Here is a 5,530-nt window from a genome sequence, read left to right on the forward strand (position 1 = left end):
AGACTTGGTCTTTTTTTAATAATTCAAAAATTAATTTCCCCCCATGGGCGGCCCCAAAATAGGGCCCGGTTGGGCCCTTTTAATTTTCCCTTTAAAAAAAAAAATTCAACCCCACTTTTTTTTTTGGGCTAGTCCTTGTAATTCATGAAACTTTTTTCCAATTTCCCAAAATTTGCCCTTCGTCTTTTCCTATTTCCACAAGTCATATTGCGAATTTTTTTATCCCCTTGCCCCTTCCTTATTAATTGCTTCAAAAATACGTCATAAGTCTTCATATGCTTTTCAAAATAAAAATGGGGCCCTTTCTTTGCTCCTGGATCGTCTCAAATTATAAAAACTACACGAATGCGGGATAAAACCGTTTTGGGAGGCCCTACTTGTTTGAGGGGGCCCGAGGCGGGCGGAACCGATAGGACACCCCTTACGGCGCACGCCCGGGGAAGGGAAGCCGGCTCGAGGGGGCCGGCCCCGGAGAATCGTGGGGGGAGGCCCCCAAGGGCCCGGATGGGGGGCTTTCGAGAATTTCCGCGGCGGGGACCTCGGGCCGTCCGGGGATAACCCCCGCCCCCGGGCGGGATACCGTGGGGTTAACAAACGATTTGATGACGCGGGGCCCGGCCAAACGGACCCGTTCTAGGGCCTTGGGTCCCCGGGGCGGGGAGGTCCCGGGTCGGTTTGGGGCCAACCTTTGTACATTTCGGATAGCGTTTGAGAGAGTTTGGTATAACTTGATTTTCCAGTCCCCCAGTATGGTTATTTTACTTGCTTTTGAACTTTATGATAATGATTTTATGCATATGGTTACTCGCGACTACGCTCGTGCGGTTGTTAGTATATCGTTCGCAAGTTCCGGCCGGTTTGTTGTCGTGCGCACTATGATAATGCCGGGTTATCTTTTGTGCTACGTTTCCGAACCTCGCCATAGGGGCGGGGTTCGAGATTTATGGGTTATCTTTGTGTCTGTTTTATGATGTGTTGTGATGATGTGTTGCGTTCGGGGTTGTACGGAGATTTGAAACCACGGTGTTATCTTGTGTTATGGCGCCATCGACGAACGAGCGACCATATTTTACTGTGCCCTTTTGCATGTTTCTATTTTGAAAATAAATATTTGGCATTTGGAAATGTATTACTTTCGTACTTCGGTTTTCGAGTGTGATTCGATTATTTATGCCTTTCTGCCTTACATACTCGGTACATATTTAAATGCTTGACCCCCTTTCTTCGAGGAAATTGCGTTTCATGCCGCAGTACGGACGACAGTTTGGCGACCCGCCGGTTTAGGGTTCATCTGTGAGGTTGGAGTGCTCCTTCTATCCGGGAGCCTTATATTTTGGTACATACTCGTTCGTTGTATATATATATGTGCGTGTGTGCGTTCGGGGGGTACGGCGGGGTACAATCTCCCGTCATATGATTCGCTCGGTTTTGTTTAGAGGCACAATGAGACGTATATGGGGTTGTGTGCCTACGTACGGGTGTGTTTGTATATTATATATGTTTTGGGCAGTGCGCCGTAGGATAGCCTTACGGGAACTTAGATATATATATATATGTGTTTGAGTTTGAGATGTGTTTGAAGAAGCGTTTGATATTTGTATCGGCATAAGCCACCTGTGTGTGACTCGGGTTTGACGAATGCGTTTGGGTGCCCAACTCGGGCACTAGTCACGGCCTACGGGGTTGGGTCGTGACATTATGTCACACCCCACTTTCGATAGGGCATGATGGGTACCCGACCCTTACTTAGGGCCGAGCGAACCCGCTGATTCTCGTGATACTCATAATCATACTGGGCCCTTAAATCATGACATGAGTGCATAATGTAAGCTTTTCAAAAAAAAAACACGCCCTTCGTCTTTCCCAAATCAAGGAAAATCTGTATACATATAGAGTAACCTGATGCATAATGACACATCGAACCTGAGAACCACTTCAAGGCTAACATGTACTATACATGACTCTGTCTGCAAGTCTCTAACATAAACCAAGATACCATAACATAGATACTCTGACTCGGCGACTCAGGAAGGAAATGGGGCTGTCCAATCCAATTTAACATACTATTACTAGTATCCTCTACTCATCTGTATACACACAGTGTGATGATGTCACACACTGATCTTACGGGGTGTGATGGGCACCGACCCCATATTCGGAGCGAAGCGAACCAGTGACTCTTATTACTCACATATTCTCTTTGGATGCTTAAATCAAATAAAGGTAAAATACATAGTAAAATTTTTCAAAATTTCTTTTTGACATTCCCAATTTAAACACGATCTATGTCGTAAAGACTGTAACATAATGCGTAATAAAAATATATTAGCTAATGGACCCGGCTCTCGGCCCGTGCTGCGGACTCACGACTCTATGCAAAGTCTCTAACTTTGAACAAACAAGCCCTTACACATATGTCCCGACTCGGCGGCCTCCCGGTACAAATGGAGGCCTACCAACTCATTGTAGGAACGTCTTAAATAGCTCTTGCTTGTCGGAAGGTGTCTATGCGGCATGGCGCGAGCGCCCGCATAAAGGGCGTCGATGCAGGCAATCATGAGTATGTAAGGCATGTATAATAATATACGAGAGATATAACATAATTAATGACATAAAAGAAATATAGAACATATCATGATATAGGAGAGAACATTTTGTACATATGAGTGTCCCTTAACGCGAATACCATGCGTACTTAGTCTTTGCGGAACGTGCGAAATACGATCCTACGTTATCATATTCTTTATGCCGAAACGTGCGGCCAGTCCATATACATATATAATATAATATGATCTTTGCGGAACGTGCGGCCCGATCCATATACATATATAATATAATATGATCTTTATGAACGTGCGACCCGATCCGTATACATATATAATGCCGAGGAACGTTCGGCCCGATCATTTGCCCACGTATCCGGCGTCCCAGGGCATCCAGCGTCAGGGATGGTATCATATTATACCAACGGTCGGTGGCTATGCGTCTATAGCGCCTCACCTTTCCCCATACTTCCCCATATACATATACATATATCATGTGCATATATCATGTAAGCATGCGGAGAGCCCCGAAGAAAAGTCATGTGTCCGAGTCGGAGTGACGTAAGGTCGGTAACCTCCGATTACTTTATGGAATAGTCATGGGCGCTTTGTCTCACCTTGAAGAAGAGAACAATTATAAGGCGAGACTATCAATCAAGGATAAATCACGGGAAAACATAAAGCAAGGTCATAACATATCATTTCATATACTTTGAAGCCTTTAAAATAGTCATTATCAAAATAGCTTAACATTTCATATCGTCGTATTCACGGTACGAACATATCCTTGACATATTCGTTCTAGTCATTTTTCTGTATCTAGCATCATTATTGTCATCATAAAATTATAGTCGTTGCTTCAACCATAAAACTTTTCAAGAATCTTAAAACTTGGATTTTGGAGAAAAATGGACATTTTGGAAAACGTTCGTAAACTCTTGGGATGGAAAATCATGCTTTGGAATCATAACCTCTAACTTTTAGAAAATAAGGACGTTATGGGAACATTTATAAAATAGCAACGTATGATTCATGCCATAGAAAGAAAAAGGACGACCTTAACATACGTCTCGACCAACTAGCTACGCTATTCGGCTCGCTACCGCTATTCTACATTCAAGAAAATTGGCCATACGACCGTTAGATTCATTGTCGTGGCCCCTCTGTAACCCTTCAAATACATTTTACTTATAATGCGAAATTTCGACGTATCTCTACTATAACTACCGTCCCGAGAATATAGCTGAGCGATTCATCCATTAACAACAATCCGGGAATTCAACCGTAAGCTATCAGCAATACCAATAATTATTCGCAACAACATTCAATTCTATTCAATTCGAATTCAATTCACGTGACTTTCAAAACGATTCAATCAACATACTAATCCATCCAACATTCTCCAACTCCAATAAACCAATAACAATACATTTCATTCTTCCAAATTCATGAAATATAACAACCACACATTAACAATATCGTTCATTGCAAATATAAGAAATCATACTAATCGCATTAACCTTCCAATAATCCCCAAACAATTTCCACTTCAATTTAAACCATTGAAATCTTCATTTAACATCATAGAATCCACAACACAACAACCAAAATACTAAATAAAATTAGCTCATCATACCCCACCAAACAGCCCCCTATACGGCTACCACACTCAACCAAACAAGCGAATTTATATCGCTATTTCTTCCGTTCTAATCCGTTAAATCTTTAAATAAACTTGTTAACAATGAAAAGGAGCCTTCATATTACCTTAAGTAGGCAGCCACCACGTTGTCACTCTCTCCTCCTTGGTTGATTTTAGCTCAAATTGAAGGCAATAACGCGACGTACGGCACTTTTCTCTTCATGGGCTTCGAATTCGGGGCTCGGATTTTGGTCAAAATTAGTTTTTCTTCTCCAAGGCTTTTTATCTATCTCTCTCCAGAATTTTCTGGTTGTTTCAGATCTTAAAATGAGGAGGAAGGCCTGAAATATCACTTATATAACATGGGTCATCGGCCTAACCCGGTTGGGCAAGAGTTGGGCTTTAGCCAGCACCTTTCAGTCTTAAAACGTACATATCTCCTTGTACCGACGTCCTGCTGGGAACCCGACCTATGGTTGGAAAGCTAATTCACTTATCTAAAACTTATATTTCTTTGTATTTTCCAAATTCCAAACTTATTATACCGTTTTGCCTCTCGAAGTCAGGTCACCGAAACGTTTTTTAAAAATATTCGTTTGGAGGACTTCCACTTTGATTCGGCTCAAGGGTCCTTCTTGAGTTGTGTTCAACTTTACATGTGTGCTTCATATAACTTGTCACATGTCCCAAAAAAAAAATCTCGATGTGGGCCCCACCTCGGCTAATAATCCGACGTACGAAAATACGAGATACAACACACTATCAACGTGAGTTTAAATTATGTAGCAACAACATGATTGTCAATTTTTCTTGAGGAAGCACGTGTCATGCTCATGCTACTAACAAAAATGCGAGGGTATAACACATGAAACGCAGCGTCCACATCGAAAGGACGATCGGTACGGCAGTGTGCGAGTATGTAAGGCATGAACGGTGACATAGTAAGAAATACCGAATATGGAAAATAATATAATGGACATATAGGGATAAGGTAATATAAAAGAGATCAACTTTTATTACCTCACGAATGCCTTTTAAGGCGAATGTCGTGCATGCTCAGCTTTTTAAGAACCTTTCGTACATATCCACGTATATATATATATATATATATATATATACATATTTACATACATATAGCATCTTACATGGTGTTATCTTACCCGGCCATGTAGGCTCGGTATCATCTTACCCGGCCCTTTCGGGACTCGGTGTCATCTTACCCGGCCCTTTCGGGACTCGGTATCATGTCATAATACCAACTGATCAGGTGGTTACGCGTATATAACGCTCTCGCCCTTTTTCCCATATTCCCCATTTACATATACAAAATCATATAAGTAGCATG

Source organism: Lycium ferocissimum, chromosome 8 (assembly GCF_029784015.1).
Source record: "Lycium ferocissimum isolate CSIRO_LF1 chromosome 8, AGI_CSIRO_Lferr_CH_V1, whole genome shotgun sequence".
NCBI classification, from domain to species: Eukaryota; Viridiplantae; Streptophyta; class Magnoliopsida; order Solanales; family Solanaceae; genus Lycium; species Lycium ferocissimum.